Consider the following 25008-nt stretch of genomic DNA (forward strand, 5'->3'; position numbering starts at 1 on the left):
TGGCGCTGGGGGAGCGACCTGGAGAAGGTACGTGCAGGAGGCTTTCAAAGCCTAACTGTCACAAACAAGGCCTCCCTACTCCTCTCAGATGTCACAGGAGGAAGTAGAGGGGGGGGGGGGGGGGGGAGGAAGGGGGAGGGAGGAAGAGGTCAGGTCTCCGATCCCCAGAGCGAGGGGACAGGCAAATGCTTGCAGATGGATGGAAAGGAGAGCAGAGAGCAAATTGCTTCTGGCTGCCTGGGAGCACAGCACGGAGATGACCGGCGTTGCTAAATCTGGGACAGCCTTTTGTAGGAGGAGGAACAGCCATGTCCCTCCTTGACCGTGAGCATCCCAACAGCAGCAGGCTGGTGGGGAGGGACCCTGGAAGCAGAGGAACTCCCCCTACCCAAGGTCCTAGCCCGAGATGCACTGGCCATTGTTTAGTCACGATTTTGTGAACCCTTCTTCTTTAGTGTGAGCTGCCTGGCAGTCCAAAATTAGATCTCGAGAAAAGATACCCAAGGAGAGATGCTTAGCTCCCTGGACCACTTGGCCTGGATCCACGTAAGGTTAGCAGACAAGGTGCTCTGTCCTGCTCCAGCCTGTGTGGGACCAGAGGGTTGACTCAGATGGTCAGCTTCAGAAGTGTGATGTGGTAGGAGATTTGCATGTACTCAGAGGTCTTGTATGTTTCTGTGCCAGCAAATACATCTGCCCCTTCTCACTCCATCCTCCCTGTACAACTGAATAGAGCTATGTCCACCTTCAACTTTCTAGCCACATCTCTCTTTCTTCCTTTAACTTTCTCAAGAAGTTTTCAAAGGGACCTCCCAAATGCTGAAGAGCCTGGGTACTAAACTTATTGTGACATCAGTTTGGATTCCTTCCACTGTGAGGAACAGAAAAAGCCAGTTCGCCATGCATTAAACCTTAAAGCTAGTTCATCTGGATGTATTTTGGACATCTGCAGACAAGAGGTTGTTTTCCAGGGGTGTGCGGCCAGTCAGCTGGGCACCAAGGAAAAACTCTGCCCATCTGCCCTCTCTAGAAGCTCAGGATATTGACTTTTCGTGCTCCGCAACTCATGGTCTCAAGATGGCGGTCACAGCGCCAAGTATCATGATCTCAGAAAAAGGCAGAAAGTGTAGGAGAGACAGGAGGCATTTTCCTAGAATCACCTTCTCCTTTGGTCAATAAATAATGTTTTCAGAGTCGTCATAGCCCCCATTCAAGTCTTATTGATTAGAAGTGCATCTCATGCCCACTTCTTTTGGCCACACAGGCCAAAGCATGAATGAAGTCCACTGGTAGGGAAGAAAAGGAATGGCCTCTTGGTGGTCTGTCTCACCATCTCCCCCAGATCTTTTCCTTCAGTGTCCTATTCTGGTGAGTAGTTCTACCATCTACCCCCCTCACCCAAGTCAGATACATGGGTCTACCTCATCTAATAGTCAAGCCATCCCTAGGTCCTCTTTTCCTCTTACCTACGCCTCCCCTGTCCTGCACACTGCTCTTTGCTTCTGAAATCCCTTATACAATGGTAGCATACAGCAACCTGCCAAAACACTTCAAACCTCAGTTTTCTCATCTGTGAAATGGAAATGATAATACTTCATACATCGTAGGATGACGTATGTGATGGTTACATGTGATAATGCTTTTAAGTGCTTAGCACAGCATTGGCTTTACAAGCCAGTATCTGTTATAATTATTACTGTTATATTCCCAAATGGTCAAGCCATCTGCTGCGTAACTTTGCCTCCCATGCAGAACCAGATGCCCCGCCGGATCCAAATGAACTCTAGAACTACTTCTTACCCTGATTTAAAAAAAAAAAATTAACAAAAACTGTATTTATTTGAAGTGTACAACATGTTGTTATGGTATCCCTATGCATAGTGAAATGACTCCTGTAGTCAAGCTGGTGAACATATTCATCTCTTCATATGGTTACCTTTTTTTTTCTCTCATTGTGTGCTGAGAGCATCTGAAATCTGCTCTTTTAGCTAATTTCTGGTATGCAGTACAGTGTTGTTGGCTATAGTCACCATGTGCATGAAGACTCTGGACCGACTCATTCTGCATAGCTCCGACTTTGTACCCTTCGACCAACACCTCCCCATTGCCCCACCTCCCGCCCCCAGGAACCATCCTCCATTTGCTTCTGTGTATTTAACTTTCTTAGATCCCACTTAGAAGTGAGATCATGTAGTATTTTCTTTTTGTCTCTTGCTTATTTCCTTCAGCTTAGTGTCCTCCAGGTTCATCCATGAAGTCACAAATGGCAGGATCTCCTTCTTTCTTGAGGCTGATGACCATACTCTCTTTATCCATCATCCCTTGACAGATACGCATTGATTTTGGCCCTTGTGAATAATGCCACGATGAGCAACAGAGGTTTTCTCCCCAGCCTGCCCTCAGGACACGGGCTTCCCATTGCAAAATGGGGATCACAGCCCCATCCTCACCAGTCCTGGGGGCCAGCATGGGACTTGGTGACGGAGGCCCATTTCTGTTGCTTTAGATGGAAATCAGGCAAGAGGGCTCTTGACAGCTTTGCTTGTATTTATTTCTGTCCGGATCAAAGGTCCTGTCGGCAACCTGTCTTGATGTCTTGATTCCTGTTTTTCTTAGCTAAATTTTTTTTTTTTTTTTTTTCTGGATGGTGTTCACTCCACATAAGCTGCTAAGAGGCTCCCAGGGAGTAAACGAGCTAGAGAGGGTGAGAGAGAATGAGAGTCAGAGAGAAAGAGAGAGAGAGAGTGAGCAAGTGAGTCAAAATGGGCAGGATTTGGATACATCTTGATGTACAAAGTATACGGATTTGCACAGATCCCAATGGCCCGAGATCAGCCACTCCTCTCCATGGTGCGAATAGGACAAGCTTGTGGTCTTTCCTGGGTTCCCAGGGGGAATGTGAACCACTCACGGGACACCCAGTCAAGACTGGATTAGTAAAATACTAACAGCAAGCAATCTTCTGTTGGAAAGGAGTATTACCTAATGGTTAAGGACACAAGACCTGGAACCAGGCATCACCGGCATGCTCATTCTGCTACTTTCTACGTATGCTTGTGAAAGTGATTCGCTCTCTGTCTGCTTCTATGTCTGTAACATGGAGACAGTAATTGTTCTTACCTCGCAGAGGTGATCGGAAGGTGAAATAAAATGATGGATGTGGAACACTAAGATACAAGGGGTGAATGTATTTTAATCAGGGAATATTGAAACCAACTAGCCTTTCTCTTCCTAAGCCCACAGGAGCCTTGATGTCTTCCCACATGTCCACTCTAGAACTTTCATGAGTGGTCTAGGCAGTGAGTGCTTTGTTCGTGCCCTAACCAGGGTGGTATAACCAGTTTGTAGGCCAAGTTTCCCTGAGCTGTGAATTGCCCACAGCTTTCACTAATGGTGCAGTCACTCCCCATGTGAGATGCAGGCTTGGCTTGCAGCCCGACCTACTTCGCGTTGACACAGGCCCAAAGCTTCCCTGCAGACATGACCGGGGATCCAGAGGTGAAGGGCTAAGGGGTGATTCATCTCCCTTTGCCATGATGTGCTCAAAGCTCCTCATCTGCATGGTTAGAATAAGCACCTGAAGAGTTAAGCAGGCAAAGTGAGCCCTGCTTTTCCCGCCCTTGTGCGTGAATATATGGGATGCTGTTGGGTCATCTCATTGGCACTGCCCATTCTGCTTATCCCGGCGAGCCAGATTACCAACAGTGCAGGTCAACCAGCAGGCAAACCACGCTGTGAACCCTGGTGGTTCTCCTTACTAGCTGTAGGCAACCGGTTCCAGTTTCTCCTTCTCCATTTCCTCTCTTGCAAAATGGGTGGCAAACAGATAACATCTATAAAAGAAAACATGCCAAAGACTGTTGTAAGGATCGAATACAATAATATAGGTCCAATGCCCATTCGCTAAATGTTAATACACTAATATTGGCTGGCCATATGCTTGTCACGACCCCTTGTATTTTGACATGCTTCTGAAAATATCCACCATTTTCCTGCTTCGGTCAAAGCAGAAACTTGGAATATTTCTTTGAGAGTTTGAAATCTTCAAGGGCCCCAAGATCCTCCCTGGGAACATCAAAAACATCTGTCAACTCCAGATGGGACAAAGGGGGAATGGCCTGGGCTGTCTCTATCCCAGAAAAGGGCTTTGTTTTGTTTTGTTTTTTTCTTTCCCTAATTTCTAATAGGCGCATACCCTCTGTGTTCCCATGGAAATAGTAGCAACTGACATTTATTGAGCAATTCCTATGAAACAGGAACAGTGCTAATTTCTTTATACATGTCACCCTCTTTAAATTCATAACAAACTGCAAGTCGGCACCGCTGGATAATTGCACCCATCTTATAGACCAGAAAAACGAGGTTCTGGGAAATTAAAGGGCTTGCCCAGTGTCAACCCAGGGTATATGTGGAAGGGCTGGGTTTGGAGCCACCATGGACCTCCAAGGGCCACAATGCTAGCCCCTCTGCTATCCTGCCATCCTCTTCCTCATACCTGTTTTAAAAAGCACCTACCACCAGGGTGCCGGGGTGGCTCAGTGGGTTAAGCCTCTGCCTTCAGTTCAGGTCATGATCTCGGGGTCCTGGGATCAAGCCCCGCGTCGGGCTTTCTGCCCGGCAGGGAGTCTGCTTCCCCCTCTCTCTCTGCCTGCTTGTGATCTCTGTCTGTGAAATAAACAAATGAAATCTTAAAAAAAAAAAAAAAAAAAAAAAGCACCTACTGCCACATATTATAATTTTTCTTATTAATATGTCTGTTTCCCTAACAGTCAAGATAATCCTGACAACCGTTTATTAAAGAAGCACTTATATGTGTCAGGCGTTAGGCTGGTGGATTTGTACATATTTTCTTTAATCCTGCTGACAGCCCTTTGCACTGGGTGTCAGGTGCCCCATTACACAGATGAGCAAATACATTCAGGGAGGTTAAGGGCATGGCCCCAAGCCAAGGACCTGGGAAGTCATGGAGCCAGTTTGGGCAATCAGGTCTGATGGCTCCAAAGCACATGTGCTTTGTTCTGTGCTTTTAGTGACTCCTACTTGTTGCCAACTTCTCAAGGGCTGGGCTGGTGCTCCATGTTCTTAGTGCCCCTTAGTGTCTGGCTGTGAAAAGAATGATCTAAAAAGAAAAAAAAAAAAAGGTAGAGTCAAGGAACTCGTTAGCTGGGTATCTGTTCAGTGTGGACATTAGATTTGCAAGCTCGTACAAGACCAACAGAAACAAGATAGGTTTCTTTTTTAATGATCAACCAAAGAAGATTGGAAATAAGGATGAACCAAGTGCCAATCCCTTCCACCCAAGATGACTGAGTCCCCTGTTGAATGAATACGCTCATGTAGTCAACCATGCACTTGAGACCATCACTCAGATATTCGATAGGCATCTGGGATTTTATGGGCACAGTCAATGATTATTCCCTACCTTAAGACTGCCCCCGCCTTCCCCATCTTTATGAATGGAAACTCTCTTTCTGGACCCTCAAACCCTGGCATCATCCCTGACTCCTCTTTCTCTCAAACCCCATGTGAATCCAGCAGAAAACCCTATCTGCTCTACTTCCAAAGTATCTCCTGAAAACTGATGACTTCTTACCTCTCCCACTGTTAGCATCTTGGTTCAGACCACTGTCACCACTGACCTGGGATGCAGCAACAAACAGCCCCTCACGGAGCTCTCTGGGACACCTCTCTCCTCTCCCCTCTGGTTTATTCTCCCCTCAGCAGCCAGAGGGGATCTGCTGACACCACATGAGATCATTTCATTTGTCTGCTCAAAATTGTCTGGCAGGCCCCCACCACGGGGCCTTTGCACATGCTTCCCTCTGCTCGGAATTCTTTACCTCTGGAAATCTGCAATGCTTGCTGCTCATCCCCCCCCCTTTTTTGTTACCTTCTTGGTGAGCACCCCCTTAACTTACCTTTATAAAATAGTCCCCTCTCCATTTTCCTAGCACCCAGAGATCTGTTATCTCCCTGAACCTCCTGTATTTTTCTCCGCATAGAAAAATATCTGCATGTATGGAATACTTATTATTACATACTATCATATAAGCTTCATGAGGACTGGAACTGCCTGTCTCAAGTGAATCCTAAACACCTAGAACAAAGCCTGGCAAAGAGTCAATATTTGTTGCATGAATGAATGAACAAACAAACGAATGAATGAATCAATGAATGGCTATCAGGTTATGGTTTTCTTTCACTCCAGCCCAGAAAAGTATACCATTTACTAGACCCTAGTTCTCTAATAGAATTTTCTGTGATGATGGAAACATTCTACATCTGAGTTGCCCAACCCAGCATCTCCCAGCCACATGCGGGTATGGAGCATTCGAAATAGAGCAGATGAGGTGGTCCTGTATTTATTTTTGCTTCACAGACTTTATTTTTTGGAACCATGCTTGGTTTACAGAAAAGCTAAGCAGAAAGTACTGAGAAGGGAATGCATGGTCCGTTTTACTTCACGTTCGTTAATTTCCATAGTCAGCCACCGAGTGTGGCGATCATCTTGGGCCAGGCAGACCTCACCTAAGACCAGGAGAACTGTCCCCCACCACCCAGGTGCGGTGAGCCCCAGGAAGGCCAGCAAGGGTTTTCCCCAGAAGGATTCACCAAAGCCCCAAAGGCTATGTAGGCTCTTCCAAGCAGAAAAATTTATAGATCAGACTTAAGGAAGGAAGCAGGACAGGCAGCAAGTCAGAATGTTCAATGAAGACATGCCAATGGCAAAGAGAGAGGCTCCTGGCCATCTTGTGAGTCCTCTCATGAATCCACGCCTGGGCCTGCTGCCGGACTCCACTCCACGCCGGCCTCTCGAAGGCTTTCACTTGTTTGCTCTCCCCTTCATGTTCTGTGCTCTCGTGGGGGCCCACATCTGCGCCTTCTGCTTCTCAGCCATGTCCCGCAGGGCCAAGGGCTACCTTGGGTCCTGCTACCCATTCTTCCCTCTCCTGAGCTTCCTCTATAATCTGGCTTTTCATCTCCATAACAACCAGGAAAGCAAACATCCCCCAGATACAACAAAGATTTTTTTTTTCTAAAGGGTGAAGTGAAAGAAGGGGAGAAAGACTACAATCCAGGAGGAGAAAAAAGTAAATAAACCTTGCCAACAAATAAATAGAGACCTTTCTAGCGAAGAGCAAAGGGACACAGAGCTGCCTGTAATTAGCGGCCACCACAGCCCCAAACAAAGTCAGACATTCAGCCCTTGCCACTTCGTTGCCATAGAAATGGGACCCGAGATCCGTGAGGCTGTCCTCCTCAAGTGATTCCTTCCCTGACCATGCCCACATCAAAGGGAGCCTTCCCATGCTCCCTGGGGGGTGGACTGTGCCCAGGACCCCACCGAAACTCTAAAGAGGGCAGGCAGGGGAGGAAAACAGACCCAGTAGGAAAAATTCTGAAATGTCCCACGCCAGACACGTCAGCCTCTCAGGAGACACGGCAGGGGAAGAACTGAGCCAAGTAGGACCTTATGGGGTTTCCATCCCACGGATGTGCGTGCTGGCCATCGGGGACTGCCATGGGTCACGCTCTTTTTCACGTTGGTTTTCATTCTTTTTTCTCTGCACATTAAAAAAAATAATAAGGTCCTCCCAGACACAAGAAACTGCTTGGCGGTTATCAGAGGCGGGGGGAGGAATGGGTGAAGGTGTTCCAAAGTAGGAGCTACCAGTTGTAAAATAGATAAGTTCTGGGGTTGTACTGCCTGGCCTGGTGATTGTAGCTAATACTGTAGTGTATATTTGAAAGTTGCCGAGGATGTAGATCTTAAAAGTTCTCATCACAGGGCACGCCGGTGGCTCAGTCGGTTAAGCATCCAACTCTCCATTTCGGCTCAGATCATGATCTCAGGGTCATGAGATCGAGCTCTGCATTGGGTTTGGCACTCAGCGGGGAGTCTGCTTGACGTTCTCCCTCTTCCTCTGCCCATCCCCCCACTCATGCGCTCTCTCCTCTTTCTCTCTCTCAAAAGAAAAGTTCTCATCACAAGAAGAAAAGTCGGATATATACAGTCCCTATGTTGTACATCTGAAACTAATATAATGTTATATGTCAAATATACCTCAATAATTTTTAAAAATTTTTAAGGAGAAAGGTGGTTAAAAAAAAAAACACCACAGGTGGCTAAGAGAAAGAAGATAAGGTTCTGATCGTATTGTTCTTATGGTTTTACTTCCTGTTTTTTACCCATTTCGTCGTAGAGAGTAAACACGGTGATGTGTTATTGATCCTTTGCATAGCTGTGTTTGCTGGTCAGGGTCCAGGCTGGAGACAGAAAGTCTAGTGGTTATTTTAATGGAGAGAATTTAACAGAGGCGATTGTTAACAAGGCAGTAGAGAAGTATACTGAGTGTTCTGTTGCTTGTCCTCTCCCTGGAAGGTAATTAGCTTGCTGGTTATCATCTCAAAATTTCTTCACTTGCCATCTTGCAGGATGGGGCATCAGTAAAGCTTCCTCTCCACTCAGAGTCATGCCAAGTGATTACCAAGCATAGTAACCAGTAGAGATCTATCGAGCATGGTGAGGCATCACAGTGATAGTAACTGTGGAAAAGCAGAATCCCTAAGGCCTGAGGAGCAAAGAGGCTGGGATTTGGGATCATACAGCCCAGTCTGGATGCAGGTGGGCCCCGCAGAGCTGAGCCCCAGATTTCCCGACGGGCCCTGCCTGGCTGGCACTGGGATCTTCAAGGGAGGACAAAGAGCCTGGTTCGGAGTAGAAAAGTTGCAGAGTGGCTCCCCAGGCTGCCGCTGAGGGGAATCCCTGCAAGCAGGGTGGTCTGAGAGCAACAGGAAGCAACCAGCAGGAAATGAGTCCCTCCTTCCTCCTCTGGCCATGGGCTCCCTCTGCCACCCACCTGCTGGCAGCACCTGTCACAGAAAAGTGGTTACAGAGTCACCCCCTCAACAAAGCCAAGCCTAGAAGAATAGAATTGAGGCTAAGAGGCAGCAAGGACCCACCAGACACCCCGTCATGGTACGCTCTCTGCTGAGGTTAACGGGTCCCCCATGTCTTTCCAACTCTGCTATTATAAATAAGGCTTCAGTTATGATCATCTGCACCTATACCTTTGTGTGCATTTCTGAAGACTTGTTTGTGAAATAATCACCAATGTGGCATTAGCTGGCTGAATAGTGCGGCCTTTTTAGGGTTCTCGATGCCCATGGCCAACACATCTCCCTGAAAGACCGTGTCAGTTTCAGGGCTCTCTCTCAGGGAGCGTTCTGTATTGAAATCCGTGTGAAATGACCGTGGGCATTCACAGATGCGGCCCTCCCAGGCCCCCAAAACTTACTGTCTCGGACTTTCTCTGTTTATCCCCAGACAGCCCACGGCTACCTTTTCTCTTCTCTTATCACAGAATGTTTCTCGTTCGTCACTCACCTCCTACTCTCTGGTCCTGCCTCCCTTCTTTCTCCACATGCTCAGCAAAACGTACTGGTTAAGCGAGAGAGCTCTGGGACAGACTTCCCACATCCACACCCAACTCCATCATTTGCTAATGGTGTGATGGCAGGCAGGTCGCTGCGTCTCCCTCAGTGCAGGCTGAGCTATAAAGCTCAGGTTCCCTTATTAACATGACAGCGATCACAGTCCTCTGCACCTCCAAGGGCTGGGAGGCTCAGATGTGATAATGCAAGGGACCTGGTCTATATATCATGAGTTCAGTGAGAGCTGGTTATTGTTATTGGGATCATTGACTTTGTTTGTATCAGCTAGTAAGCTCACGGAGGACAGGAATCATGTCCTAGAATTTTTTTAAATCACTTTTCCTGTTCTTCATTAGGATTCTGAGAAGTAGATACAGACAAGTTGGCTAAAACAAAGGGGATTATTAAAATCAGGAGAATCTCAATGAAGAGGTAGAGTCCAGCCCTATGGGACCTGGGCCCCTCTCTGTTGGGCCATGTGTCTGCTCAGTTTGACTGTATGACACCTTGATTTCTCTTCCCCTGACTACCAGCTACGTTTAAAGACTCTAGCTCCTTCTTCTGCACATCATAAACAATCGCAGGGCTCTGGTCTTGACACTGGTGACCATACAGGCACTTCCTGGGTCAATTCCTAAAAATGAATCATTGGGTTAACTTTGCCTATGGACTACACTTGGACTAACCATATTAGGATAAGGATCCCAGGTCACAGGCATGCCTACCTCAGTTTAATGCTCTGGAAAGAGTGGGAGGAGGGATGGTTCTGAGGAGGAAGAGGAGGAAGAAGATGTATGAGCTGGGGAGATACCTCATTATGCCTGCTATTCTCCCCACATCACAATGCCCAGCAGAGAGCTGTATGCATAGAAGGGACACAATCATTCTTTGTTGATTAATATTCACTGAGGGTATTTCACTCCATTGTCTTCAAAAGCTCATTGCCACCTGTTTCCTGATAGTACTTTTCAAACTCCCCCCCCAGAAATGCCTCCAAATGCAGAGAAGATCCTTCTGGTATGAGGAACAGCCCAAAGAAGGCTACTCAAGAAGAAAATCCTTTTGAAGTCCTGCACTTTATCTTGGAAGTTCTGGTGACCTCTGACTTCTACTTTAAAGTCCAGTTACTTTATAATAAAAATAACATTTTGTCTACTTACTATTGAGTAAAATCAAATGCCAGAAAGATTGGCCATCGTTTTCATGCAAAATTTTCTACTCCCTGACAGCCTATGAATTACTGCACTAGACAGTGAGCTCCTTTGGGGAAAAACTTATATCCATGTGGTTGCTGCGGCATCCCCAGTTCATAGCATGAGGCTGAACACATAGCAAATACTCAACAAATATCCCTGGAATGGAAAAGTGAATGAACTACTGAGTGAGTGAGTGAGTGAGAGAGTGAGTGAGTGAGAGAGTGAGTGAGTGAATGAATCAGGAGATGGATGGTAGAGTTCCTGGGTAAGTGAGTGGATGGATGGAAAGAGAGGTGAAGAGATGGTAGAATGGGTGGATACATAAGTGGATAGATGGATGCATGCATGGATGAATGGTAGAGTGGATAGATGGGTGAGTGGATGGATGGATGGATGGATGGATAGATGGATGAATGGATGGATGGATGGTAGTACAGATGGATACATGAGTAGGTGGACAGATGAATGCATGGATGAATTGATGAATGCATGGATATATGGATGGATACATGGATGGATGGTAGAGTGGATGGATAGGTAAGTGGATGGATGGATAGATGGATGGATAGATGGATGGATAGATGGATGGATGGATGGATGGATGGATAGATGGATGGATGGTTGGGGTGGTGGTATAGATGGATACATGAGTAAACAGACAGATGAATGCATGGATGAATTGATGGATGCATGGGTAAATGGCTGGGTACATGGATGGATGATAGAGTGGATGGCTACCTAAGTGGATGGACAGATGGAAGCATGGATGTATGGATGGGTGCATGGATAGATGGATGGATAAATGAAGTATGTGTATCCCATCTTGAGAAGCAATGAAATTAAAGTCTAGCCTGATCATCCTCTCAGTTCCCAGGATACCTTCTCACTTTCCCTGAGCTGAGGCAAAAAGCATCTGAACCAAGAATAGCTGTCATACTCACCAACCACCTCCCAAAATATAAATGTCCTTTCAAAGGTACGGCCCCACCTAGCACTGGTTTCTACTGCTGAGTCTAACCAGTTCTCCTCCAACATGATGGTCCTCTGATTTTATAATATAAACAGAAGTAAATGTGATTATGCATATGCAAGACAAAGCAACAGCAAATCAGAAACCCAGCAGTGATAGCTAATTTCTGTTTTCTCTCTTTTTCCCAAACGCAAGAGAAAGACAGTGGAGAAGGAAGAAAGAGAGAGGGAAGGGGAACAGAGCAGGAGACGAAGAGCAAAGAAGAAAAGAAAGAAGGTGGGTGCTATTTTCTGAGAGCTTTGTAGAAACCACAGGCTGTACACACTATACCATATATTTATTCAGCAAATAACTAGGGGGTAGGCAATTTCCTACGTCCTTGGGGACACAGCTGTGAAAAGTCTACATGTATTCCTGCTTTCATGGAGCTTGCATTCTGTAGGAAGATCTATCATGGCTCTGTCAAGTGTTGGGCCCAGATTGCTGGATTTTAAGTGTGACATTCCATCCCTCACGTAGGAGTAAGCCAAGGCACAAAAAGGTCAATGATGTTCTGGGATTATCATCAAAGCCTTTATAAGGGACTTACACATAAGAATTAAAAAAAAAAAAAAAAACCAGCGTGAATGCAAGAATGGAGGGAGAATGAACTAATGCCCTCTCTCTCTAAATAGAACAAGCTCGCTTAACTCACATCTTGCAAAGATCCATCTCTGTGAAATCTACAAGGGGACGCTAAACGACTTCATACATTCACAATAAATCCATATCATTTTGAGCTCCAACTTGACTCCCCAGGGACATAATGATCAATGTACAGTCACACTCTTGAGTGTTTTCAGATGAAATAATTAGCATCAGTAAAATGACATGGAGATTTATTCTACAGCCCCGTCTTCTTCACATGCTAATCAAATCTCTACACAGTGTGTTAATTGGGCTCAGTAGCTAAGCAAATCCTAAACTGCCTTGCCCAAGGGAGGTCAAAACGACCCAGACAAAAGTTGGGATCAAAAAGACTAATTTCCACTTCAATTTTTAATCTTCCTAGACTGATCTGAAATGTTCTAATTCCCTTAAAAGACTCAAACCATAAAGCTTTTCCTCCATTTCAACAGAAGATTCTACTTCTCACTCCCCCTGAATCCACTCTGTCATTAAATCCTGGCCCTCCCACCTGGAAAATACTGCCTGAAAGTGTCCACTGCTCTATGAGTCAACCATCAACTCCAGGTTTGAGCCATCCTAGCACCTTACATGGTTATCACAAAGGGTCTTCCCATATTCCCCGTGTGTCCTCCAATCCATTGTCCACACTGTTGCCAGACTGGTGTTTTCAAAAGCAAATTTCATCAAGCTCACTGTTTCAAAATTTTCACTGACTCTGCAGAACCCCCAGAGTTGTGTTCTGTGGCTTCTGTGGGCCTACAGGACATGGCCTGGACTAACCTCTCTGCTTCACTTCTCAGTACATGCTTACTCTCATGTTCACACCAGCCACACCAACCTGCTTGTCCTTCTTCTGGGACTCAGACTGGCTTTATTTAACCCCCTTTCACACATCTGGTTCTCTCTGCCTGGAATAAAATTCTTGTTCCTACTTTGTATCAGTTAGCTATGCTGTATAACAAGTTATCACTTAAGGGAAAAATACATTTATTACCTCCCAGTCTCTGTGGGTCAAGGGTCTGCATCTGGCTTTGCTGGGCCCTCTGTTTTGGGGTCTCCCACAAAGTTACAACCAAGTACCTTGGGGCTGAGGTCTCACCTGAAAGCTCACCAAGGAAAGAACCCACTACCAAGCTCACTAGGCTTTTTACAAGATTCAGCTTCTCACAAGCTGTTGGTCTGAGAGCCTTGGTTCCTTGCTGGCAGTTGGCTGAGGCTGCTCTCAATCCCCCATCACGGGGAACACTCTGGCATGTCTCTTTCATCTGTGCATGCAAGCCAAGACAGCAAAAGAGAGGGTCCACTTGCAACACAGAAGTTACGGTCTTACGAAGCAGGATAACAGAAAGGACATCACATCGTTTTTGCCCTATGCTATTGGGGAATGTCCCAGGTCCCACCCACACTCAAGGGCACAGACACCAGGAGTCAGGGATTATGAGGACCATCCTGGAGTCCGTCTGCCACGTTCCTCATCTCACCTGACAAAAGATCATCTTCCCTCTCATCTTTGCGTACATGTCACTCCTTCAGAGAAACCGTCCCTGAAACTTCAAACTAAAATCACTCCCCACACCTAATGGGCCACATGGTGACCTGCATTTCCCTTCAATGACACCGACGCTCTTTGAATCACTTGCTTCACGATTTGTCTTCACCAATAACCTGTTAAGTTCCATAAGGGCAGGGTAAAATTCTGCTTAAAGCTGCATAGCCAGAGTCTTGCTCAGAGATGAGCTGGTCTATTGGGACACTCGATAAATACATTTGTGAGTGAATGAATGACCAAACAGAAACACTATGAGCACATGATTGTCCCAGACTGGGCAACTTACAAAACTGCCCAGACCCTCAGATGTTGAACCCCCTCACTATCTCTCCCTGATTGTATCCTCCCTGCCCCCTTATCAATGCTGGGGTGGGGAGAAGATCCTGAAAATGTTGGGGAGTTCTCCTGGAAAAACTGAGGAATAGTCCCTGGGAAACAGTCCCATGCTTCATTCTAGAATGTGTATTCTTTCCTACTCAGTGATATTTATTCATCAACCCATAAATCCAAAGGAAAACCGAAACCACTGTTTACTTTCAATATTAGTTCAGGAAGAAGAGAGAGGGCTGGAGAGGGAAGTAGTCGTTCCTGAGCACCTGTTATGTGCCAAGCACCATACTGTGTCAACACTTGTGAAAACGTTCCAGATAAGGATTTTTAATCCCCATTTTTCAGATAGGGAAACAGCCTCAGAAGGGGGAAACTGAATTTCGCGGCAGTGAGCCCGTCAACCGGCTGGTGTCAGGGTTCTGGGTTCTAGTGTGTGCTGATTTTCTCGAGGTCTATATGCCCACCATGGTCAATCTCAAGCCACTGATGGTTTAACAACAGGTTTCTGCAATTCCTAAATCCTGATCAGTTGTCTCTCAAAGCCTGTGAATGCAGGCTCGGGCACCCCACTGAACCCCCTCTGGAACAGGCCAGAGGCTCAGTTTCCTTTCTGTCATCTCTCCGCTTCCACCAGATAATCACCCTGCCAAGATCTGGGGCTCCTGGAGATTTGATGCTTTGTCCAGCCCAGAGCCTTGCTGGAGGGTAATGCTCGGTAAATATTTGTTGTGTCATTGTGATTGGAATTGTCAAGGGCAGCCCAAGAGGAGCCAGATCACCCCCCACCCCGCCCCAGTGGAGCCTCAATGAGCACAGAGGCAGCTGCACAGGCAAACACTGGGAAGGACTGGAGACCTCCCATGGTGATGGCCTTCCTGTGGCTAAAGCAGCTGAGCTGGGGAGGGGGGCAGGAATAAGCAAACCAGGGTGACGCCAGCTTGGTGGGGGACTGGCAGACACACCTCTCCTCTCTCTGCTTCCCCAGCTCCTGCTGCTGCTAAGCTGTTGCCCAGCAGATGGATTTGTGGACTTAGGATCTTAGGAGTCAGGGAGTGAAAGCTAGTGTCTGTGAGGTGCCAGAGACACACCTGGATCCTTCTCACCTGCCCCAAGGCTCCAGAGATAAAGAAATGTAGGAGGCGGGAGCCGAGCAGGATGCTGTCTCTTTGTTTATTCATTCAACAACCACCTTTTGAAGGTTATGTCCTAGGCAGAGTGAAGTAGCAATGACTTCTAAGTTTGTCCTTGACCGCATATGGAATTTGCTCTCTGGTCAGGGGGAGAGAGAAATAAGCAAAATGTGTTCTTAAGATAATTCTACTGCCTGCTAACCACAGGGGAGAAGGGGAAGAGCATGAAGGGGGCATCTAATCCAGACTATAAAATCCAGGAAGGCTTCCTGGAGGAAGTGATATTCAAGCTGAAGCCAGTTTTATTGAGACCAAAATAGAGGAAGGAACATGCCTACTATATCATGTCATCTAAGTCACCTTTCATCAGCCTTGCCTTTCTTTGTCTAAGACTAGTCAATCTTGTTTTCTGTTACTATATAACCCATAGCCCACAACTTAGGGGCTTCCATTTTCTTCTGCCTCACGATTTCATGGTTCAAGACATTTTTTTTTTTTGAAGCCTAATTGACACACCATGTCCTGTTAGTTTCAGGTGTACATTGTAGCGATTCAACATTTTTATGCATTACAAAATGACCCCCAAGGTAAGTTTGGTGATTATGGGTTGAGAATTTGAGCTGGGCTCCGCTGGGTGTTTTCCCATGCCGCAGGGTGTTGGTGGGTATCACTTGGTGTTAATCAGTGGGAGAATGGGCTGATCTGGAGGGTCCTGGTGAGCTTTACTCATCTGTGACTGGCAATTGCACTGGGGCAGATGGAAGGCTGGGTCTATCCGGGATTGGTGACCAGAATGGCTGTCCATGACCTCTCCGCCTGGCAGTCCATGGATCATGGCTCAGGGCTTCCAGAGCCGGCACAGCAACATCTAGGCAGTGAGGCTTCTGGGTTCTTGAAACTTAAGCCTGAAATCTGGTGCAGCCCTACTCCTGCTGTATTCTATCTATAAGACATTAGAGAGCCTTCCCAGATTCAATGGGAGGAAACAGAGATCCCATCTCTCCATTGGAGAAGCATCAAAGAGTTGAAGATAATTTTTTCTCCTGGTCAGACTCATAAGAAGTTGCAAAATAGTACAGAGAGTTCCCTACTCTTCACTCAGCTTCCCCCAATGATAATATCTTATATAACCACAGTATATTGTCAAGAACAGGAAACTGATGCCAGTGCTTATTAATCTTATTCCTATTTCTCCACTTGTCACATGCAGGCATGTGTATGCACACGCACACCCATGTGTGTGTCGTGTGCCCGTTTCCATGACATTTCATCCCAGGTGTGCATCTGAGTATCATCGTCAAAATATGGAACTGTTTCATCCGTGCAAAGAGCTGTCCTCAAGAGGACAAGTTTAGTCCATGACAAAGTCTAGACAACAAAGTTGAGATCAGAGGGTGGTTCTCAGCTGGAGGTCCGACTCTGCCAGCTAACAGCTGAGTGACATGGCCGCCAAGCCTCAGTGTCTCTATCTGGGAAATGGGTCAACACCACCACACCAAGGGTTTGTGGTGGGACTTCGATGAGAGAAGCTCTAGAGATCAGATTTGGTTTGACATCAAATCCCAGCTTCAGGCTTCCCACCACCTCTGTAACCCCAGGGAAACGAGCCCCTGCTCCCTGCAGGGCAGCTCGTCAGCCAAACTGGAACACAATGGCGTGAGAACGTCATGAGCAGTATGGGAGAAAATGTGTGTAAAACCCTCATCCCCACGCCGTGGAGAAAGTCTTAAGAGTCTGTTTGGCACTCATCGGTGTCTCCCAACTTATTCATAATCCTGGAGTCTCCAAGAGTTTGCATATTTACATACCAGGCTTCGTGGTAATTTGATTTGGTTGGTTGTGTAATCGGTTAGGTCAGGTCCTACATGGGTTGTGCGTAGTGTATTGCTTAAAATAACCCACTTTTCAAATAATTCTAAATCAAAGCATCCCTCTCTCATTACTTTGAATAATTACAGACCCATGTGGAATGACAGTCCCCAAAAGGGTCTTCACCGGATGAGAGAAAACCCAATGTGAATCATCCAACCATCCAATCTGAACACATTTTTAATGAAGATGCTATATTTGGCTCTCAGCTCCGAGGATCCAAACCTCCCCCTTGCCTGCCGTGTTCCCCAAGGAAATAGGACACTGGAAAATGAAAGCAATCTTCCCCTTGAGACAAAGGAAGGATTTCCCCTTGTTCTTGAGGCTGGCGTCTTCTCATTCCCCAGAATTCCCGCTCGTGCCCTGACATACTCCTCCCCTCGTGTCTCTTTCAGCCTGAATTCATTTCTGGAATGGACGGTCGTTATGTGTGGAATCAGAGCAGCAGCTCTGCTGAGGTCCTAAACAATGGGTTGGGTCTGAAGTCTTTCAGGCTTTCTCTCGCCTGCTGCCTCCTTCCCTCACACGCTCCATGTGTCTCTGTTCCCAGGAGCGTGCAGACCCAGAACCATGGCATTGGGATGGCTTTACTCAGGGAGAACTTGAATGGAAGCAGCCGCATCGCGTGACCAAGAAAAAACAACAACAACAACAACAACAAAACAGGCGGCTTCTGAAGTCTGTCATGTACCCAGGAGACACTAGCCAGAAATCAAATTATGACTGTTTTGAAGGCAACACGAGTATTCCTTTGTTCATTTACTCTTTGAGGGAGCCTTGTGCCGGCTCCTTTCCTAGAACATCACGAACTTCTCCTGGTACATGTTTGCTGGAGAAAACACAGGAAACACACAGGGGGCTGTCTTCTGCTCAGCCTGGACACAGCAGGAAGGGACAATGATAAACCCCACATGCATCCCGAGTCAGACCCCCCGCCTTAGTGACTGGGGATGCAGAACACCTTCTGCATTTGTGTGCTGGCTCGCTCACACTCAGAGCCACCTCTGTTATAATTTTTAAAAGGAAACGACCCTTTCTTGCAATCTCTGAGGCCTTCTGGAGAGATGGGTCTGCACCATAAAATCGTGCATCCCAAACTTTAATGCACATGCCGATCTCCTGGGGCTTTTGTAGGATCGCAGACCCCTGACTCGGAGTGTCCAAGGTGGGCCCCGGAGACTCTCCATGTTCCCTGCTGGTTTGCTCAGGGGACACTTGGCCACTGGTCCGGGGACCACACAACGAGTAGCAAGACTTTGAAGCAGTTCAGTGGGGGAGCATTGGGAGAAAACGTAGCGGGGCCCTTAGCAATATTCTCTCATGAGAAATATTATCTCCTGGATGTCAAGACCTTTCAAGGAGACATGACAATAGCTCCTTCTCCATATGCTCTTATACAATGTGTCTTTGCCATGTCCCATCCGGCAGCAGGATCTATGCTGCCCCCGACGTTGAATCTCGGTGGGCCATGACTGCTTTTGAACTAACAGAGCCCAACAGATAGAATATGGCAGAAGTGAAGGTGTGACTTCAGAGGTCAGGTCTTAAAGAGAAGTATGGCTTCCATCTTGCCCATTGGGATGCTCACACTGGACCCCTGAAACACTAAGAAACAGGTCCAAGTAAGTCTGAGGTCACCAGACCGTGAGGAAGCCCAGGCCACATGGAGAGACCACATAACGTGCCAAGTGGAGACACTTCCAAAGGAGGACGGCCTCCAGCTATAGGGAGACTCCCAGCCATTCAGCTCTGCCCAGCAAAGACCTCAGATGACCTGGACCAGAGACAAGCTATCTTCACTGTCCTCTGTCCAAACCCTGACTCACAGAATGTTACAAAGGAAAATGGTTGATTTATGCCACCAAATGTGGGGATACTTTGTTACACAACAAGACCACTGGAGAAAAGTGTCTCTGGTCGGAATAAGAATGAGCCTGAGTACGAGATATCCAACCATCAATCAAGATTGCAGAGCCTCTCTTCACTTGCTCACCCCCTCATTCATTCATTCATGATCTCGGGATCCTGGGATGGAGCCCCACTTCCGGCTCCCTAATCCCCTACTCAGAGGGGAGTCTGCTTCTCCCTCTCCTTCTGCCTCCTCCCTTGGTCAGGCTCTGTCTCTCTCTCTCAAAAAATAAGTAAATAAATTCTTTTTAAAATGAAAAAAAAAGAAGAAGAAGAAGAAGAAGAAGAAGAAGAAGCAAAAAAGCACCGGCATGAGGTTCAAATTGCAGCTCTAGCACAGACGGAGCTGAGTGACTTCACACCTGTTACTCAACCTCTCTGTGCCTCAGTGTCATCACCTCTAAGGTAAGATGAGTGTCAGTGCCCACTTCATAGGGCTGTTGAGAGGGTAAAACGGAGATGCTTAGTCCCATGTCCAGCACTTGGAAGCCCTGGGTAAATATTGACGGTCACTTTCATTATCTGCGCATATGCAAGGTCCTGACCCACCTAAGTTCAAGTCAACTGCTTCCTCCCTCCACCTGCTCATCTGTGCTTCCCTGAAGCTGGCCCGAGCCCTGGAAGCTAAAGCCAGAATTAACAATGTGCAGGCACTCCCACCAGCCCCCTGAGACGGCTCACCTAACAAATGTCTCCAGATCCAGGCTTCCAGAAACTAAAGGAGAAAAAAACGGCACATCCAGGTTGAGGACTAACTTGTTTTCAAAGAAAGAAAGAAAGAGCAGAAGCTCCAGTAAACAGAGCTGTTTACCCATGGTCCCAAAGGCCAGATAGAAAGGATCAGGAAAAAGGACTTGTGTTCTCTCATCTGACTGATAACCAAACACTCCTCACTTGGGTTGTAAGCCCCTAAAGGCTCACCTCTGGGAATAAGGATGGTTCTTCTCCCCAACACAGATAGGACCTTCCAGGCAAACATCTTATCACTGAGATTTCTCGTAAGCCCCCATGGGGGCAGAGATCCAGGGCCAGAGCTCCAAATCCCTGACCCACAATGGATGTGAATCATTCACAAGGGTAGGGTGGGGTGAATGCTTCATGTAATTCCCTTACAGTGCCAGCTCCCGGGGACACCACTCCCACCCTGAGAAAACGTGCTCAGTCTTCAGCACGTTTCTAGAAGAAAACGCTAAGCAGTCCAAAAATGACAGCCTCCAATAAGTATACCCAAGGAGCACAGAGGAAAGGCACAGGAACCAGGCAGGGTGTGTTTTGGTGGGGGTTCCCAACAGCACTCCTGGTTGGGAGGTGTTGATCTCTCAACGTCAAGGTTACTTTGTGCTCTCAGCCACCCGACGACCCCTGAATTAACGGAATCCTGAGGCTCTTGAGTTAGAAACAAGATAGGAGTCAGCAAGGACAGCCCACGGGCCAAATTCAGTCACCTCCTCTTTTTATAATTAAAGCTGTACTGGCACACAAACGCACCTGTTCGTTTGGGTATTATCTTCGCTGCTTTCATGCCTCGGTGGCAGTCGCAAGTGTGCACTGATGAATTTGAAAACCAGCATCTGTAAGTGTGAAACAGACAGAGGTGAGGGCCCGAGCACCTTGCGAACATGGCCAAGTATGCATTTAGAGTGTGCTGGGAGAGGGAAGGAAGCTGTCAACAGGTGACGAAGATGCCTTCCTTCTAAGCCTCAGCCTGCTCCCTTTGCTTGGCCCAGCAGCCTCAAAATTTAACACGGGACCCTGGAGGGGGAGCTGGAATGTTTTAACCCAGACCCACCCCTCTCCACGGAAGAACGGCAGAAGCAGGTGCCTGCTGACCCAGTAAGCCCCTGAGTTGTATGTTGAATGTCTGCTGTTAAATGCCCACAGCTCCCCATGGGAGGAGACACAAGGCAGACTGTAATGGAGCAATCTGGCTTCTTTCAGAAGAAGGTGAGTTTCAAGACAACTTCTTCTCAATTTCCTGGCCGTCCCCAGCAGCCTTCCTCTCAAAGTCGGGTTCTTCCTTCATGTAAGTAGCCACACTCCGACTCTCTCCGCCGTCTGTTTAAGCCTAGAGCCAAGGGCTAAAGGTCATGGGCACATGTGAAGGCCAGTGCCTCTGAACTGGACTCCTCATCACCAACCGCCCCTTCCACGTCCTGAGCTCTGATGTTTTTGCTAAAGGCAGAGATGCGGAGTTAATCCTGTCACACCCCTGTATAAGGCACCTCAATGATTTGCCAAGATCTTAGGATTCAATCTCAGATTTCCAGTGGAGCCCAGTCCTGGTTCATGCCTACCTCACCCCTGTGGCTTCAGCCCACTGCCCCTGAGTCTCTGCACTCCAGCCGCACTGAGTTTTGACAGCTTTTGGGTTGAACCCTTTCCTGCCCGAGGGCCTTCGAACATGCTATTCCCTTGGCTAAGAATATCCTTTTACCTGTGCTTCCCTTGGTGAATTCCTATTCGGTTCTTGGCAGAAGGAGACCTTCAGATTCCCTCCTGTAAATTAGGCTCCTCTGTTACTCAGAATACTCTCTCTCTCTGAAATAACAAGGAAATTTTAAAAATACAATCTAACTTATGGAAAACAAGACCCACGAAAGAGACTGCAAACTCAAAACATACAGAGCTTAGGGAGCTAATGTCACAGAGTAAGAAAAGGAAAATACATGTAAATATCCACTGCTACACACATATAATACGAAATTATTAGTTTTGACTAATAATTAATTAACTAATAACTCTACGTGGGCACACAAGATACTTCAACCATGAATCTTATCTGATTATGTTTAAAATTTAAAAAATTTAAAGGAGAAACTTAAAATAGACTTGTTAAGTTTTTCTTTCTTCACTGTCATTCCATTGATTTTTAATTAGAACTCTTACAGTATTTTTTCTTCCATCTTTTTTTTTTTTTTTTTTAAGGTAAGAACGCTTAATAAGAAGATCTACACCCTTGGAAGATTTTTAAGGATTTAGTGTAGTATCGTTAGCTACAGGCAGTCTGCTGACTAGTAGACAGCTAAGGCTTATTCATCCTACACAACCAACTTTCTACCCTTTAACCAGCACCTTTCTGTCTCCCTCTCCAACCCAGCTACTGGGATCCGCCATCTTTGTTGCTATGAGTGTGACTATTTAGGACTCTACGTGTAATTGGTATCATGTGGCAGTTGTCTCTCTGTGTCTGGTTTATTTCACTTAGTAGAATGTCTTCCGTCACAAAAGGAAGGATGTCCTTCTTAAAGACTGAGTAATATTCATTGTATGTAAATACCCCATTTTCTTCCTCCCCTCATCCACCGATGGGCAGTTAGGTTGCTTCCATGTCTTGGTTATGGTGACTAATGGTGCAGTGGGCATGGGGGTGTGGATAGCTCGTTAAGGTCCTGATTTCAATGTCTTTGGATATATACCCAGAAGTAGGATTGCTGGATCATAGGGTAGTTCTAGTTTTAATATTTTGAGGAGCTCTGTACTGTTTTTCCATAGTGATAGCCATTTATATTCCCACCAATAGTGCACAAGGGTTCCTTTTTCTCCACATCTTCAGTAACACTTGTTATCTTTTGTTTTGTTGGGTTTTGTTTGTTTGTTTTATTTTGTTTTTTTTTTCTATTAAGAGTCATCTTAACTCAAAATGGACTAAAGGTTAACATAAGCTCCCAAAATGTAAAACCCCTAGAAGAAAACACAGAAAAAAACTTCTTGATGATATCTTGGATATAACACCAAATGTATGGACAGCAAAAGAAAAAAAAAAAAACAGATGACATCAAACTTAACAGCATCTGGCACAGAGAAGGGAACAATCAAGAAAATGAAAAGGCAGCCCATGGAAGGGAAGAAAATATTTACCCTTTATAGCTGATAAAGAGTACAAATCCAGAATATATAAGGAATTCAAGTGCAATAAAATATATAACTTGATTTAAAAATGGGCAGAAGACCTGAATAGATATTTCTCCAAAAGAGATATCCAGATGGCCAAAAAGTATATAAAAAAAGATGGCCTGATATCACTGATCTTCAGGGTAATACAAATCAAATATATGCTGAGATATTATTTCATACCTATTACAAAAAATTTTTTAATTTTTTACTTAAAACTTAGTAACAGTTCATTTTCAGAATATAAATGGCTTAATGAGTCGGTTAAAAACAAAACAAAAAAAAATGAAACAGAAACAGAGAGAGAGAAATAATTAATAGGAAAAGAGGCCAAAGACTTGAACAAGCATTTCATAAATATGAAAAGATGTTCGGCCTCTAGAGTAATCATAGAAATGCTAGTTTAAAACAATGAGATGCTACTGCACACTTACCAGAATGGCCACAAGTTCAAAAGACGGATGATACCAAGTGTTGGCAAGGATATGGAGCAATCAGGACACCTACATATTGCCAGGAGGAATAGTATTTGGTGCAAACATCTGGAAGACAGTTCAACATACATACATTTCACCGTTCGATTCCACCCCTAAGAATATACCTGACTGAAATGAATGCACCAGGAAACAGTTCATGATGTTCGTCCGGTGAAGTCCCTTGCAATAATTGCAAGCCAACAACAAATGCCCACGAACACTGAACCCACCAATGCATCCTAACTGACCCGTACAACAGAATGATGTCAAACAATAAACAAACAGCTTCACACACACACCAGAGACAAAGCTCATGATCAGTTTTGCCCAGAAGAAACCAACCACAAAAGAATACATTTCAGGGGCTCCTGGGTGGCTCAGTCAGTTAAGCGTCTGCCTTCAGCTCAGGTCATGATCCCAGGGTGCTGGGATTGAGTCCCAGGTAGTGCTCCCTGCTCAGTAGAGAATCTGCTTCTCTCTCCCGCTCTGCCCCTGCTCCTGCTTTGTTCTCACTCTCTCTCACTCTCTCTCAAATAAATAAGGTCTTTAAAAGAGAAAAAAAAAAATACATTTCAGTAATGGAACTGGCCAAAAGTCACCACTGGGGTTCCTTGTGGGGAAGGGGTCAAGTCTAGTGGTGGGTAAGACACAGAAGGGACCGAGTATGGTGGGATGGGTGCTCATCTTGTGATTTTATTAAGCTGCACATTTAAGTTTTATGTTTGTTTTTTTTTCCTTTCTAGAGATACACTACAATTTATAAAAAGGTTTACAAAAATCAGAAACCCCCCACGGTTGCCGCCTTCCGACCTCAATGGGTGGTACCCTTCCTGAGCCAAAGCTTCCCCGGAGCACTGTTTGCCTTAGCATTGGGAGGCTAAGTGCGATGAAGCCCATCCTCAGACCTCCCTCCTCGGGCCCAGCCACTCTGATACCTCCGGTTGGCCTCGGGCCAGCTTCCTCTACTCCTGGGGTCTTTTGTGCTTCTCAGGTGGATGTGTTTTCCCAGCATGCTCCAGCCCCTTCCGTCAGAGGCCTGGGGGGCCTGGGTTTTGTTTCCTCAGCGACACCCTCCCCTGTAGGCGGCTTCAAATGAATCCCGTGGAAGACAGAGAAATAAGAGAGTATTAAAAATGTCAGCGGCAGATCCTGAGAGGCACAGCTGGGTAAATACAGCCAGTGGAGATGTTTTCATTAGTGGCTTTATGGTTATGCTCACTTAAGTTATGGATTTAAGGTAGGGGGTGGCATGGGGGAAGCAGCCTAAGGGTCTTCCAGCCATTTCCGGACCTGCTCAGACCAAAGCATCGGACACCATTAGATTTGGGGGAGCTCCCTCCGTTTTGGAGGTCCTTGCCATTTTAGGAAACGGCATACCTTTGCCCCTTGACAATGAAGTTGCCGCCCAGGGATGGAAACTTAAAGCTCCCTTTCTCTTGGATTTCCCTGGGAAGCTTCACCTCCTCCCCCTGCCTCTGGACGAGTGGATGCCAGATTGTTTCTCTGGCAAAAGTTTTCAAATGGGAAGTGGGAGACAGAGGAAAATTTCTGATCAAGTGTCACAGTCACCATCTCACAAGCAGCT

At 46.3% G+C, this 25008-nt stretch overlaps 1 long non-coding RNA gene across 2 annotated transcripts; it reads right to left on the reverse strand.

The window, feature by feature from the left end:
- Positions 1 to 2144: 2144 nt before the first annotated feature.
- On the reverse strand, positions 2145 to 23486 carry LOC132023814 (uncharacterized). Of its 2 annotated transcripts, XR_009406051.1 has the most exons (6): positions 23382 to 23486; positions 21491 to 21594; positions 20545 to 20627; positions 4516 to 4665; positions 3759 to 3833; positions 2145 to 2695 (listed from the first exon to the last, which is right to left on the reverse strand). It is a non-coding gene; the product is annotated as an uncharacterized LOC132023814 (long non-coding RNA). The 2 variants fall into 2 exon arrangements; XR_009406052.1 differs by lacking the exon at positions 2145 to 2695 and having other exon boundaries at positions 3166 to 3833.
- Positions 23487 to 25008: the final 1522 nt, after the last annotated feature.

The sequence above is a fragment of the Mustela nigripes genome, chromosome 8, assembly GCF_022355385.1.
Source record: "Mustela nigripes isolate SB6536 chromosome 8, MUSNIG.SB6536, whole genome shotgun sequence".
NCBI classification, from domain to species: Eukaryota; Metazoa; Chordata; class Mammalia; order Carnivora; family Mustelidae; genus Mustela; species Mustela nigripes.